Source organism: Athene cunicularia (genome assembly GCF_003259725.1).
Source record: "Athene cunicularia isolate RWA chromosome 3 unlocalized genomic scaffold, athCun1 chr3_part1, whole genome shotgun sequence".
Lineage (NCBI taxonomy): Eukaryota > Metazoa > Chordata > Aves > Strigiformes > Strigidae > Athene > Athene cunicularia.
This window is the reverse complement of record NW_020799097.1, coordinates 67,788,249-67,804,946: the sequence shown is the minus strand read 5'-3', so window position 1 is coordinate 67,804,946 and position 16,698 is coordinate 67,788,249.

Below are 16,698 nucleotides of genomic sequence, written 5' to 3'. Positions count from 1 at the left end.
CTTTGCTTTCCACTCTCCCATATGCTCAGGAGCAACTCAATGTAAATTTCTACAAAACAATTCATTATCTTCCTTTAACACTCTCTGTAAAGCTCTCCTTGTCTGGGATGCCTACAAAAGACTTGACAACATTTAGACTTCTGGTATGCTGAGGTCACTGCCTATGATGCTGACTAATACTTTCTGTGTTTCCTGGTGTTCCTCCGTCTGCCTGTCTCCATCTGTTATTTTCTTGCTTATCCTTGTAAGCTGCTCAGAGGGAGGACTGACTTGCTGCTCCCTGCTCGTGCAGCTGCAGCAAACCAGGGTCCCCAGACGAGGTTTACATCCATAGGTGCTCTGCTCCCACAGACAGCACGTGATAACCAGGCCCATGCCTTGCTGAGGATCTTCCTACCTGCTGTCCTGAGGGTTTTGGTCAGGCTGCTCTGGGGCTGACTGCTGGCTTAGGCGATCTTTTACCTCTGGTGCCTTATGTTCAAACATTGCTTATCGTCACCAGTGGAAGTTATTTCATCGACCTCACTTAGTCAATATCACAAAGCACCAAACAATTCGGCAGAATAAGATTCCCTCTGTGGGATAGCATCCCCACAGCATGTGTCTGTCTCAGGGCCAGCTTTGCTAGTCCATCCATTTAATTCACTCAGAAAATTACATTGAAAAGGTAGGACATAAAGAGACTCATTTCCCCGTTGCACTAATCTAAGCCTTTTTATTTGCTGCAGTATAAGTAGGAACCAGTGAAGAAAGATGATTTAGCATAAAAACCTGCCCAGCATGCTGATATGAAAACCATGAATAGATCAGTGTTAGATGCACAGGACAGGTCATGACAGAGTAATGGCTGTCAGAGAGGAGGCTGCTAATGCCTCAGCTGAACTAAATGAATTCTCTCTAGGTCTCCCTCTGAAAAGTTAAAGACACAAACTAGAATTCTAGCAATAAATGCAAAATTTGACCAGCTTGACCCAGAGTGGGTCATGCAGGAGGATGATGGCATGGATGCAAGTGAGAAGAGCACTAGGATGGAAGACTAACAGTGAAAGAAGGCAAGAGCACACAGCTGATGCCCTTTCTTCATGGGATGGCAAAGGCTGATAAAGTTTAATGTCCTAAATTGAATTACCAGAAATCCAAACATGAGCATATTGTATTAAACTCCTAGCTTCTGCTGCCTCCAATGAAGGGGGAAAAGTTATTTTTTGACAATTGGACTCCAGAAATCCCAGATATCTAAAAATGCAATGCAGATGATCATTAAACTGGAAGAAATCATGTCCTGGTCTATAAGAAAACTATGAAAATGCAAGCAAACAAATAAGCATTTAATGTAGAACATTTAGCAGTGTTCGATAGCTTTCACACATGTGCTCCCTGTCCACAACATGGTGGCAATAACACAGCTATACAGCTTCCTATTTCATTCAAACCGAGCTTGCATCCATTCTAATGACATTTAACACAGTATTTTTGATTACCATCTCATATGACAGTTTAATTTGCAGCTCACTAAATGCAGTATCTTTAACCTTGTAACACCTAGTACTATTCTGTTTTCATTCAAATCCTCCTTACAAATTCACTCCTTTGAGGCTCACACATTTAACAGGTGAAAAAGTACAAGAGAGAGAAAGCAAAAGGTCTAACTGAACTCCTTCCTCTGAGTTTCTCATGGCATGTTAGAGAATCCCAGAAAATAAGATTGCAAAGGCCCTTGAGAGGACAGCAAGTCCTTTGGCCCAATTCAGCTGTGTATGAAACTTTCTTCTTAATACTTCCCATTGCAATGCTTAGTTCTCAAGATAGCAGACAAAAATGTTCTGTCTTCTTGTTACAGTGTTAGGGCTTTCTTCATTTTTATAGAGGGCAGAGTATAATTTGAGGCCATGAAAATAGAGCTATCACCAGTAGATTCTGTAAGTATCTGTGCTTTCCAAGTGCTTCTTTTCCATTGGAAAGAAAGGCATTCTTCAATTTCATCATGACTTTTCTCCTACGTTAGCTAATGCTCAGGTAGATGATAACACTTTTATCCCTTGAAAATATTTAGACAGACTTTCAGTCCTTCATTCATTTTATTTTCAACTGATATACACAAGTGTTCCAAATTTAGAAGCAGTTGGAAATGTAATTAAAGCTGTTTGTCCTTACTTCTAAACAGAGGAGACAAATGCTGATTAAGACCTGGATAATACAGAACCCTTACTTCTCAGTTATTCATTACGTAGTTCATAAATTCGTTAAAGGAACAGTTCAAGACTTTCCAAATAATGAGGGGCTTAAAATATTTTCATTCTTAAACTCCTCACTACATAAATTTTATAATACCACCTAGCCCATCTATAAAATCAAGACTCTCCTAAAGGTTTCATGTAAGAAGTCCCGAAATGGGGGCATCCAAAACTACTTGTCAGTACTCCTAGATTTTTAGGACCCTATGCCTTCATACTGTTAATGTACCTTTATGTCATTATTTAGACTTCATCAAAAGTTTCTGCTAAGGGGCAGCAATTCAATCCATTTAGGCATATTCATTTAAGGCTTTCTGAAAAGAACCATTCAGAAGCTAAGAGTAGGAGAAAGCAAATAAAACAGTGAGAAAACAAAATGTTCAGTTGAACTCCTTTCCCTGGGAGGACCTTGTGGCATCTCAGACAGTTGAAGAACTCTGTGGTCTTGAGAGGAAAGTTAGTCCAAGGCCACCCTAGGACCTGCAGGACACAGGCAAGCTGATTTGTTGTATTGTTGAAGTACAGTCAGGATTAGGATACAAAACTGAATTTCTGAGTTTGGTGTAGGATTTTCAAGTCTCTTAATTACACTTATTTTACATTATTTAATAATTTTCATTATTTGGACATTAGCCCAAGCTGTTTGCTAATATTCAGGGTTTCTGAGAAAGGGACATTGGTGACAAACAGATGTAATTGTGAGGGATGGACACAAAGTCCTCCTTCCCTCTACAGACTGAGAAACACATGATGGAGGCCAACTTCAGCCTCAGCTCCAGTCCAGCTGTGGGCAGAAGGGCCTCCAGGAGCACTCACTTGGGGTCAGAGTCCCAGCAGTTGCCTTCCTGGCTTCTTGGTTTTCTGCTTCCATTTACCATCTATTCTCTTTCCTGGTGGGCAGAGAAACTTGAGCTCTTCCACCCAGTGAAACCAGGGAAAGGTCTGTACTCCCAGAGCTCAGGGAAAACCCATTCAAACACATGGCCTCAGCTCCTCTTCCCATTTTGCCTAGCTGGTTGCTGATTTAAGCATCAGTTCTAATAGCACCTTCTGGCACTAGGCAAAGGGAAGTTTAAGTGCTCTTACACTTGGTCTGAAAGGAAAGCAGGCAGCACTCCATCCAGACACTGACCAGTGAGCAAACACATGCTCCCTGGAAGCCCTCAGGCTTCCACTTACCTCAGAGCTGTTCCAAGAAGAGCAGTGTTGGAGCTCAGATCAAGTTCAAACTATATCTAATTATAATCAAGAAACATTATTGTGGAAAGCTTACTCCAACTACATTTGGAAGATCTGTGAGGTAGCCAAAGCCTCCCTGAAAGTCTTCAGAGAATTTGGGCTCAACAAGGGGGTCAAAAAACAAAACCTTGTATAACAGCTCACCATTTGTTCTGCACTTTAAAATTCTCTCTCGGCACAGAGAGGGGAGTGACACAAAGAGATGAGGGTTTGAACTCACAGCCTCAGAGTACACCAGCATTTTTTTCTTGCTTGATTGTGTACTAAAACTGCCTGTAAAGTCAATAACTTCCTATGGCTTCACAGCAAAGCGGAAAGATTAAAAAAGAGCCATGGTCCTTTGAAGATGTGGAAGGCAGTAAGTGAGCAGGCTGAATCCTCTTTGGATTTGAAAGTCTATGCAGTGCTAACAGTTCTGCTTTAAGGTGTCAAAATTGCCTTAAATCTTTACCTTTGTTATATCCTGCTGCTACAGACATATAATAGACTTGGCCTGAACTATTCCGAACCATTTAGACAGCATCATATTTCTTTCAACTTTTTTGGAAATGCAGTTGATTAGCACCTTTTTTGTTTGTTTGTTTGTTTGTTTGTTTGTTTATTTAATGTGCAAACACTTTTAATTACTTTAACAAGAACAGCATGGCAATGTAACGTACAGCATGCAACCACACTAGATTTTATGGTGGTTCATAGTAACTCATAAACATGAAGTTTCAAACCAAACAAAATACTCAGGCCTCTGTCTCTTTGTTAAGCTACAAACTTCCCACTAAACTCAGTGCAGAGTCAGAAGTCTAAAAAGGAATTAAGAGCAGAAATATGTTGTTACTCCGTGCTTGGAAAATCAGGCTACTGTGTTTTAAAGGAGAGAGAAAAAAACAGAAGGAGGGAGGAGAGGGAGGCATGGCACATATTAAGACATGTCTTGTGCCACCTTGGGCAGAGACTTGGTCTAGGCTCGCACTGTGACTCAGTGCCCATCACACCAGAACTCCTGCTTCTGGGACCTGGCACCTTGTCCCCAGTTTAGCAGCCCCTGGAGCTCCCAGGAAAGCAGGGCAAAGCTGAAGCCCTGCTGTGGCATGAGCAAACGGCCCGGGACAGTCTGTGAGCTGAGCAGAAAGCACCTTCTGAAATAGCTTCTCCACTTCACCAGACTGGCTGCTAGCCCTTCCCTCATGTTGGTGTGAAGTCAAATGGGTTAGTCAGGCCTTCACCAAGGACCTAAAGCAGCCTGTTAGATGTCAGGCTGAATAAAGGGGGAGCATGAGATCATAACGAACAGCTGAGGGGTGGCTTTAAGAGCCCTTTCTTCCTGTCTCCTTGCTGAGGAGGCAACTGTCTGCTCTTCAGCCTGGACCAGAGGCCTGCCAAGCAGGTAGTCAAGTCAATCTCTGGGCTCAGTACCAAGCCAGACATGCACTACCAACAGCGTAGGTGTGTGTGCCCTTGGGCATCATTTCTGCATCGACACTGTCACCACCTTTCTCTCCCCCTTGTCTACTTTTCTTCAAGAGTTTTTCGCAGAGCTGGTGAGCGAGGCTTTTAAACTACAGTAATATAGTTGTTATTAGTATTAATAAGAATGATTACTACACACTCATGTGTTACATTCAAATAATAACATGCATGGTCCCTTTCAGTAAACCAGTTTCCTCCCATCACAGACATCCCTGGGCTAGTCCTATGGATTTTTCAGCCTCCTACTATGGCACCATAAAGAGCTATACTGGGCTGCATGGACACATTCTTGGCATGTGGTACCTTCCTTAAGAAAACCTCTCTGTCTCATGGGGATTGTTGAATTAGTTTGAGGTATAGCTTGAATGTTGCCCCTGAGCAGACTCCCATAAGTTTCTATCACAGATTAAACTGTGCTTTAAGCTCCAGGCAGCTAACTTAATGGAGGGCAGGGGATGGTAGATTGAAGCTCAAGTGTAGCTGACCTTCCAGCTCATAAAGCAGTGAAGACTTGACTGTCCTGTGCTAATACAAACACTCCTGCTGACAGCATGCAACCGGAGCTGCGGGCGTACAGCTGCGGAGGCAGGGGATGGCTTGGCTTGGGGTGCTGATGGGGTCCCTGTCCCTGGCTAACCCTCCCTATCACACTGGACAGGCAACTGAGCTGCACTGCAGGCAGCTCCTGAGCCACCACAGGTAAAGGTGCACTTTCTGGGCTAAACCATCACCAGTTTTAGCTTCTCTTATAACAGGGAGTCATTAATTACTTATATTAAGCCTTTCTTATTCCTTGGTCTGAGCTTTGAGCTAAACTGTCTTGAAGTGCTACAGCTTCATTGTGGCTGCTCCAGCTAGCACTGCAATGAAGATGAACCTATGGCAAAACTTGAAATTTTTTTTCAGGGAGACAGACAATGTAACAGCTTTCATAAATATAACTTTATGTAATGGTTATCATATAAGTTTTTCCTTCTAACTTTTTAATGGGTTTCTTAAAGAAATAGAACTTACAGAACTCATCGGCTCTCTTCAGCCTCCTGTCTGTCTGGCTGGCAGTCTGTTTTCCCTCCTCAGTAACTTTTAAACATACTGAGTAACTTCAAACAAATTTGAAAATTGCATAAATGTCTTTGGGACTTGGCAGGCAAGTTAAGAGAGACCTTCTCAAAGTTCTAACCAAGAAAGAGACTGAAATAAGAGTTCAGTTTTTAATAGAAACCAGCAGACCCAAGTGCAAAACAAAAACCAGTAGGAATCCAAACTTTGTAACATGCTTTTTATGGAATTACTTGCTAGTATTACACTGGGATACATGAGGAAAGATTAACAAGAGTTAAGCATCTTAAGCACATGGAGATTGACAAAGCAGCGAGCAGGGGGCAGGATGCAATAACTATGTGAAAGTATCTGAAGCATTCAAATAACAGTGCAGGAGAGAAATCATAACGTGGCTCATGGCTGGCCAAGTATGAACTCTTAATGGCAATTTACATAAACTTCCACACCCCTCTGTGTAGCTGTCAGTCTCAGTAGTGAAGCACACAAGTTTCACACAAGCAGTAGAGGACCTCGGCATAACAGATAGTGTCAGTGCTGAAAGGGCCAGAAACTACACATCCTGGTTTAAAATCTGCTCACTTTGTGAGACATTCTTCCTTCACCTGAAAAATCTCAGCTACAAAACCAAATTAATTTGGGTTCTGAGACTGTGAGGAAAACCCAAGATAAGCAGTCAAATGCCACAGACTGATGTGGTGTATAGCTCGAAAGCACAGAAAGTGATGGCTTCAACCTTCCTAGTGAACGATGCCACCTCCTCTTGGCTCTGTGACTTGTGAAATGTAGAGCTGAGTCTCAGCCCCTTTCTGAGCACTAGTTTTGATTCATGATGCACCTTCGATCCTAAAAGGCAACATACAAAGTTTTCTCACCCGCTCCCACTCCTCCTCACCAGATTTCTTATCTTCAAATAGTTTTGCCCAAGTTCCACTCTAGGAATCGCAGGCTAGCCTTGTTTTGTGTGCCTGCGGTTAACTTTCTTAGTGCTTTCTAGTCTTCATTCAGTCCAGGAATATAATCCCCAAGGATTTCAGGATCTCTTTGCAATAGTGGCATTTCCAGTTTCTGACTGTGGAAGAAATATTGATGTGAGTTCCTTGAAACCCTTTCCCTATGAAGTGTCAATAATTACCATCTTGGCATACAGAAAGGAGACTTTGGCAGGTTGCCCAGTAACATCAAACAGGTCTGGAATAGTCACAAGAGCTCAGCTTTCTGTAACACTACCTGACATGATTGTAAGAAATCACATAATTTACTTCTAGGAATTTGAAGAAAATATATATTCCTTGATTCATTTTGATCAGCAACCTAAAACACAGGGTTACCAGAATTCAAACATAAACTATGACTTCTTTCACTACCCATTTAACTGCTCTTTCAGTTATGAGGGCATGTTCTTCCTGTTGGTTACGTTCACAAAAAATACCCTGACCAGAGCATTCCTGATTTAATTTTATAGTTCTATGTGCTATGAGTTTTTAACTGGAGCTGAAAAAACTTTCCTCAAACTCGGAGATTTTCTCTGAATATTTTTTCCCATTTTGAGCTTCACAAAACCCTCAAATGCAAGAATTACATACTTTTAAAAAACCCAACCAGCTATCAGAATTAAAACTGACTGTAAACCACAGGAAACATTTGATCCAAGCCATACAAAAATAGCGTGTGTCGGTGCACACCATTTGGCCCAAATTTCCTTTGAGAGACACAAGAACTTGAGTTAACCTGACCTCATTAGAAGAGCCAAACAGATTAACATCCAGCATATCTCACTTCTTATCTATGCACCCATTGAGGCCTGAATTGCATCTTTATTAAAAGTTCTTTAAACACCAGGATATTCACCATCCCAAAGGAAAGCAGTTTATTCCACTTATTTCAGCACCAATTCCGAGTAATCAGGTAGGAAAATCCTGTGTTCAAGCAACCCATGCTCAAATCAAACTATCAAATATACCCCAGAAACTATCTCTCTTCATTCCTCAGTATCAAAATGTCTCTGCTCTTCCTTTTAAGTTCGCCTTTACTTTCTCAATGTTTCTATTTTTATTTCTATATTCTCAATATATCTGTTTCTAAGATCATAATGTAATCACTGAGCTCACAAAAATTATTCAAAACTCCAATTCATGTCTGTAGCTTCACCAATGGAGTCAGGAGACCATACAACATGCCAGAAACACAGACACAGGGGAGATGAAGTAAGAGGAGTCAATGCAAACTAGTTAACAATAACTTTATCATTTTCATGGCACTGAAATACTAACCAAGAAAGAAATCTGGCCATAACCCATTGGTCAACTGAAAGGAGGTTTTTTCCACATTAAGACCTTTCTAACAGCAGCTAGAGCAACTGATGAAAAAGAGAATCATATTTTTTAGACTGACCCATGAACTGTCCTGAATATATTCTTTATGGTATTTCTTCTTTACGCTTGTTATAGTAATTCTGCACAAATTCCCAAGATTCATTCAAACTCTACAAGCACACAAAATCTTCTGTTGCTAGCACTTAATCAGCCCTAAAATAGGCGTTATAAACCTACAGCTCAACCAGAGAAATCAGCAAGGAGGCAAAGAACTGCAAGCGGATGATACAAGAAAAAGCGAGCAGAGCTGAAAACTCCTCTGTGACCCTCTGTGATGCCCCCTCCCTTGGCCCTGATCAAGTGACTTCTCTTATTCTTTGCCCAGTTTATGCATCTTCCCATACATGATTCAGTAAACACACAGAAGTCAAATATGTAAATGCACAACCAAAAACAAAGTGCTACCAGAAAGTAAGAAATCCCTGGCTGCCACAAATTATCAGTGCTTGACTGAAGTCACTTTGCACTGGTGGATAAGCCAACTCCGTATTTCTACACGAGCAGAGAAGTTGTCCTGGGATCCCACAACGCTCTTCCCTATTTCTACTCATTTCATTGCTATCATGTCTTTGCCAAACCCTTAAAAAAAATGTTATTGTAAAACAATAGCAATATCTTAATAAAAATATCTTAACAAAAGAACACTTGGCATATTCACTTTGCCACCTATTACATTGCACAGGGTGGTAGGATGGGTACACACACACCAGTCTGACTGTCGCACTTATCAGCCCGCCATGAATGTTGTGCTACATGGCTCACACACAGTCATTAGGTAAATGGTTGTCAGTGAATCCTAAAGATCAAAACAGAAGATGCAAGATAAAAACTATTTATATAAATAAACTGGAGATCAGACATGCAGGACATTACAAGAAAATTGGTTTCCATCTAGCAGAGATGGATTTGAAGTTGAATATGTTTGTATTACAGAAGAGTCGCAGAGATCTGAGAAAAGTATTAGAGTATTTACAACTAGCAAACAACTCTTCTCTTTAAAATATTTTTAGAGTGTTACTATCTTGCTCCCACTCCTGTGTTCTCCCTCAGTTTTTACAAAAAAGACTCTACCCCAGTCAAAAGGGAAATGTTTCAAGGTAGTGATTAGATATTTCCCCCTAAAGTGGTTAGTACAATTGATTCTTCATATATCAGGATTACTCGGCAGGAAGCTAAACTCTGAAAGCTTTCTGGTCTGAAGCAAGTCTCACAGCCTTTGATCTTTGTATTTCCCAGTCTGAGTCAACCTGTATAAAGGGAAAGAACGCACTACCAGAGATGTGCCAAACACCAGTTACTCTGATGGAGAATCAGAGACAAAGCAAATGGCTATGCCAATGTATGTGAAGCCTGTGCATTTCTCCAGGTTTTATCTGGACCTGGGACAAGACTTGCAGTGCATGGTACAGATGATTCTCATCCTTTCTGGGCAGTGGTCCCTAGTCTGGTTGCTAGTCTCTGGTGCTCAGACTCTGGAGTCATGGAGTTTATTTCCATCTTTATAGTACATTTTTAGTTATGTCCAGGACTGAAAGGGGGCTGGGAACTCATGGGAAAAAGAGCTTGTCTGATTACTGGCATGGAAGTACAATCTCTCAAGGTAAAGAAATCTTTCTGAACATGCTTATTCCTATTTCTGTCTCTCTGAGGAGGGTATCTGCAAGGGAGGCAATGTAAGTGGCCTATTCACAAGCCCAAAAGCATCCTTAAAAAAATTCACATCCAGTGAAAGACCTATTCATTAACTGAGGATTTTGCAGTAGAAATGGAGGCACTCTGCAGTATTTGGGTGCACTGTGGAACAATACAAACATATGATATGACAGAAACACATACATGTATAGTCTAAACAACAGACCACATTGACTCGAACTGGGAGGCCAACAACATTTCTAGAAGTAGACGATGCCATCAAACCCTTGTCTACCAAAAAAGTAGGCTCCTGTGAGATTACCCAAGCTGATTTCTACTGAAATCATCTGCATAAGGCCCCATATTATCTGTTCAACCACACTCATCTAACAATACCGCTGCCTCTCCTCAGAGCTGTCCCCGCTTTCTGTCCGTCTCTGCCATGGTCCAGAAACTTCCCCACATTTCCGTGCTGACCTCCACTTTCATCTGTCATTTTCATCAGGGAGTGAAGACTGTTATTCTTAGGACTGATCTATTCATACAAGCTGTGTCTAAGCTATTATTTCTGTATCGGTTTATTTTTGATAGAAACCAATATTTCTACACAGTCCAACAACCTAGTCTTCATAAAATTCTACCAGGATAAAAAATGCTTATGTGGGTTTTAGCTTATTCACATATCTTTAGCTGCAGCTCTATTGGCATGCAAAACATGAGTGGCTGAATCCTTACTGCTGCAAGTATATTTTCTTCCACAGCATGGTCCTTTTTTTTTCTTTTGCATTTCATTAATTCATTTCTTTAAAAAAGTCCTCTTCTTGATACCAACTTCAGGTCACCTCTGTTAATCCAGTGTCAACTCCATTATCACCAATTACCTTACAAAAACTAGATTTTAACATGAGAAATAGAAATATTCATCATGTCATTTTATAACCCACCAAGTGCTTATTCAGACTAAAGGACTGATTTCAAAACCACAGCAAGCAACTAAGACATAATTAAACTTTTATCCCCGCAGATTTTGAGAGATATACTTCCCTTTTTTTTTTAAAAAAAAAAAAAAAAAAAGGAGGAAATAAAATAGGCACCTGTAGTGGGATGTTTTAGTTTCATTTAATGCAAGAGCATGAAGAATTTCTTACAAGAACTAGACATGAGAGAAAAAAAAATTAAGATGGCAAGCAAGCTTTGTGTTGAGATTTTTACAATCAAGGTTTTATTTTGCTTAACACCTTGATATTTTTCCACACTTTATTTTGTTTTCCCACTTACTTCTACCTCAGAGTAAGTATAGAATTGACCTGCCTCTGCATTAAAGAAAAGCTTTCCTTTGGGGACCAAGTTAGCAAAATATATCTACCCTTTTCCAGCACAGTGGTCAGCTGCATAAATACCACTTTATTATTCCTGAACCACCTGTGACACTTTCCACACTGCAAACAGCACCAGTTGGTGAAATGAGCACCTTGGATAATCATTCGAGACAATCATTTTGTCCATGCTTATAAGTGGACTTTTCAAGATTCCTTAGCCTAGATATTGTGAAAAATTCAAACAGGAGCCAGGTACCAGGAACCTGCTTCAAGGGTGCCTGTAAGGAGTATGTTACTAAGTCCATCAGTCAAGGGCTTTCAAAGCCAGTTACAGGTACTCCCTTCTGCCCTTCACAGCCCAAACTCCACTGATAATCTGCCCTGGGTCACCTCCCAGACAGAAATGCATGGTGGTTTTTTTTTCTGCCAAGGTCTTGATACTTTACTGCAGCCTTAAATGCAGAACCCATGCAAACAAGGTCAGCAATGGATTCTACAAGTTCAACCATCATTTACAGCAGTGCCAACAGGATCTTTAAGCATAAACTAAATATTACTATTTGACAGAAACTAATCATACTCAAACTGTGCTTAAGCTCATTTGCACCAACACATGAAACCTCAGACCTCAAATTCAGTGCTTGGCCCCTTGCCCTGCAGGACTCCTAGGCCAGAGCACAGACCAGTGTCCTGGCAGCATGGCACTGCATATTCTGCCTCCGCAGGACATAAAAAGATCCAGGACTCAACTCCAAAGTAGTGTCATCCCCTGATGATTTTTTGACATGAAGGTCATACATACACCTGGCTACTGCAGTTCTGTTCCCCCCAGGCAGGGAGCTAACTTATCTGCAAGAAGTATAAGGCTGCCTCTTCCTGGGCATAAGACCATCCTGGAATGTCAGCTAATCAACTGCTTGCAAACAGCACGGTTTAAGTCAGCCCACTCCAATGCTCTTTAGACCTATGTATGTATATTCAATCTCGCCTACTTTTAAAAAAAACATCAAGAAGACTCCTCTAGAACTGACTGAAAGGATGGATTATAAAGGAAAATAATTACATCAAGACAATGCTATCACCTGCCATGAGGACAGGCTGAATGCAGAGCGAGATGTAAGGCTTGGATGGAGCCGGACACACTTTGTTCCAGGCTCAAGCTCCATCCTTTACAGCATTTCCATGCAGACGCTACCACAGAGAAATGAATCAAACCCAAACCAGCTTGTGTTTATCCTCTTTCTTCCTAAATCTTTATGTACTGTTGTGTCTCATCCCTTTCCTCCTTCACTACCTAGCGCGTCTTATTGTTCTTATTTGTCAAGTTATCTAATTAGTTTGGGGCCAGATCAACAGATTACTCATGATAGTAGGCTAAGCAAATCACCCAGGAATAAGTGTTTACTGGATCAAGCCCTTAGACTGTCAGTTCCTCAGAGCAGAGACTGTGCTTTATTATTCGCATGCAGAGTAGTCTGTACACCAAGCGTGCTATATACATAATTCATTTAAAAATAATAATGGTACACTAAGAATGAAAAACATGCCAGCAGGAAAGTTCACTGACTGCACTACCATCAGTAACTCAGAGCTGCTCACACACAACTGAGGCTTGGAAAACCAAAAGGATGGTATTTTGTTTAAGGCAAAGGACCAAGAGTCAGAAAAGCTGCAGTGCTACTCCCAGCGCTGCCACAAAAAATTTGTCAGGACAAATCTTCAGAACTCTCTGGGCTGCCCCAAATTCCCCTTCTGAATAAATAATAATACAAAAGGGGGAAGTATTCTCCTACTCCTGCTTGATATACTCAAGGGTAAACAAGGACCTGGAAATAGAGGGACAATATACTGTATATTAAACATAAGTAATATGTAATTGCATAATAACACATTTTTTCAATGCAAGTCACAGACACCTGATTGGTTTTATTATTTATAGATAATGTCCCCAAATCTACAATATAGCATATACTTACAGGAAACAGACACTTCTACACACCAATGTGTAAGGTGTGTGTGTGTGTGTAACTGTCATGTTAGCTACGCATTAACACAGGCAATTTACATTTACAGATCACAGACAGTACACTAGAACAGAAAATGTTTTATGATAAGGTATAAACCTATGACATTGACCTGGCTACTTCACCATTTAATCCAGCCTTGACCCTCCAGCAACTAAATATTCATGACTAGCATGACCTCCAGGCTTTTCTCTCACACTGTACCTAAGAGTCAGAGAGTTAACCCTTTCACAAGCCAACGTTTTGGAGGGGTTGTCTCCTCCTCTTACTATTATGCCAGTGTCTTTTTTTTTTTTTTTCACTTTGCCATCTACAATAGCCTGGCTATTCTTCTTTCATATTTAAAAACCTTTATGCAAATCAGGCTGGTAGCACGGCAACCTAAAGTTCTTGCATTAATGCAAAGTATTATTCACATATAAAAATTCCATTTAAATCCCATTAAGGTTATGACATAAATCCAAACAAACTAGAAAATGCACAGTTAAGGTGGAAAAGTGACATATGTCTTCCAGTCTCATAGCAGAAGAAAGCAGAATAAGAGACCTATTAGAGTGTCACCTGGCTGGGGCAAGGCAGAGAAGCACATATGTTACCTTCCTGCCTTTTATCTGTTCATTCCATTGCATCTGGGATTGCTTTGTTTTATTTTTGCTTAACACCTGTGTCCCAGTATCAGTGGTCCTAGAAAATAGTTTTTGTCTGTAAACACTTCTGAACAATATCCATTCTGAGGGACAAGAGAGGCAGCCTCCTGTAAAACAGCTGTAAGCTGGGGAAAAATATAACAACAGATTAGCATTTTTATATTTTTCTGGAGGTGTTTCTGGGGGATAGTGAAAAACAGCAACACATATGACACTTTTGCAAGTGTCCCAATTAGCAGCATTGCTGTTACAGTCTGGAGGCACCTAATGCTGTTCTCACATGTTCCTCCCTTTGAATTCCTGACACTTCATAGTAATGAACTACACCACAAGGCCTTGCAAAAGAGTCACTTTAAGACCAGAGTTAGGTTCCTGCAATACTTAAAATGCTCTCGAGCATGGCTGAGCTGAAGGAACGGATGTAGGCACCACTGCCCTTTGGATAATCAACTGTATCTAGTGAGAATGTGAAGTACAGCAGTGCTCCTGAGCACCTATAGCTAGTATTGCACATCCCTGCATAAGCAGATGGATCCCTCTTCCTATTATGCATAAATAAAATTTGACCGTGTAGCCCTGTAACAAAGAGAAGGGGAAAGGGGAGAGGTTGATTGGGGTTTTAGCTGCATTTCTAAAACTGCAGATGCTATAATCAGTTGTGAAATTTTAAGCAGAATCAGGCCCAGGCTCTGTGCTTCTTCATACATTTGTCATATAGGCAAGTATTGCATAGTGGGCTGTTATTGGAAAGTATGGAATATATTCTTTCTCTCTGGACTCAAATGAAACGATTGCAGTTTTCCTTCTTTTTGGTAATAACAGTACGGAAACAATCTGGTTCAGGCAGTGAAGCTGTTGCCTTGACTAGAATCACAAGTTGGATTTGAATTAGCCATTCGTAAGACAAACGTGCATATGCACACACACACACGGGTGCACACACAAAGCTTTGAAAGAAGATCCATCTGGTTTTTGGTAAGTCTGGGTCATAATTAACAAGAGTGGAGATATTTCATGTTCTGTATTTGTGACCTGACATGTCTTCCTTCATGTTGTCATTGAACAATTCTGTCCTAAACAGAACTGGTATTAATTGGGGATTCAGTAGAGCCAGGGATTAAGGTTTAAAGGGGGGAGGGTGTGTGTGTGTGATGTTTTTTAAATTTAGAGTATATTTTCTTTCCCTCTGCCTTGAAGAAGTTATTTTTCCCTTCCTCTGTTCTAAGCAAACATTCTACAAATTATACTTTGAATAAAACACATCACAGACTTCCATGGAAACAGCAGTCAGCATGAGGAGAGAGTGGAAAGTGCTCAAGGTGACAAGTTTCTGCAGTGCCATCACAAGATACAAGTTGAACCCTAGCAAGTACAGAAGAAGCTGACATGACAGTACAAAGCTAAACAAGATCACAATATTTTGGAGAGGGAGAGAGGGAAGGGACATATGTGCCCAAAGCCATCCTTTCTTGCCAATTATCGAATCCTTGACAAATGAAAAAATATTCAGGGTCTCTTTTGGATGGACCTTCAGGGAAGGTTGAGAGAACAGCTTAAATTGTGGATGTCCAATGTCTTCTTGGACGGTTTACATTTCAGATTAATAAATAAGTGCAATTAGACAAGTATCTGTGAAGGATGAGAGGTGCCTTTAGGTACATATTACACTGAAGTTTATAGGAGATGCTTTTAGCCTATGTCCTCAGACGCCTCTTTCAAACCATGCTGAACTGCTGCAGAAGTCAGGCCTTCTCTGGGTTGTGAAGAAGAATGAGTTACATTGCAGACACTGAAAAAGACAGAGATGAAGTATATAAATAGGTATCAACTGTCTGGACAGGTATGTTTTTGAGAGGCCTTTTCTAACAAAGCAAAATTTTTTTGTACTTACTATGGTATTCTTACTCTCTTCAACATCCAAGTGCTCAGTGACTCTTATTCCATCTTTCCTTCTCCCATTTCTAAACATTTATGCATTCCTACCCAGAGGCTTGTCCAGAGCTCTGACACTACAACCTTCACTTCCATCCAGGATTCCCGGCAGCATTCTTCCTTTACTCCACCTTATTCACAACTCAGCTGCTGCAGTCATCTGTATTGCTTCATGGCCCACGTCTTCCCATCACATATATTCCCTCCTCATCAAATTTAACATTGTCTTTCACAGTTGTCATTTCCACTGCTGCTCATCTTAGGTGAACATTTGCTACTCAAACCAAATGTGGTTTGCATTTTCTCCTTACATTTCTAATTCTTCCTTCTGCATCCACTACTCTGCTCCTCACCTTTACCCAAGTATCCTCCTTTCTTGAGATAATTTTTAACAACAACATGGAGATGACTGCAGTAAGCCAGTTTTGACCTATCATCTGGAAGACTCAGTGTGTTTATATTACACATCTCTAAAATATTTAAGGGTATTGGTCTGTAGAGATAAGAACAAACGTTCTTTAGTTTACAGTGCCAAGCATGTAGCATAAACTCCAGAAATACAAGGGTTAAGGCAGTATGTTCATGGCCTCTTTAGGTCCAGATAGGCTGATTTCAAAGATTTGCAGTTTGCCTTGATCCAATCTAGCTGTCAACAATGCCACCCAATCAAGTTTGTCACCCAGTCAGATCTGCTACCTGAACTCACCTTGTGGTTTCTCTCAAATCTGAATCAGCCCAAAGAAACTAGGTAGCTTAAATACTAGGGTTTGGGG